This window comes from Plasmopara halstedii (genome assembly GCF_900000015.1).
Source record: "Plasmopara halstedii genome assembly, contig: Scaffold_322, whole genome shotgun sequence".
In the NCBI taxonomy this organism is placed as follows: domain Eukaryota; phylum Oomycota; class Peronosporomycetes; order Peronosporales; family Peronosporaceae; genus Plasmopara; species Plasmopara halstedii.
Genome location: NW_020187243.1, coordinates 1041648 through 1041851, shown reverse-complemented (window position 1 = coordinate 1041851; position 204 = coordinate 1041648).

Sequence of the window (204 nt, the reverse complement as noted above, 5' to 3'; positions counted from 1 at the left end):
GCTTACGCTTCACGGGAGATGTACCCTTGAAATCTAGAAGCCATTGTAATTGCCGATGCGTGTCATACTCGAACCGCAAACTGGATAAGGGGAACACATCTGTTTTCATCTGAACGCGTTACATCCCTTAGCAAAGTGGATGTCGATGTGACAACCCACCACATCCGATATATACTTGGCAGCGTCGCTTGTCTTTATGAGAGG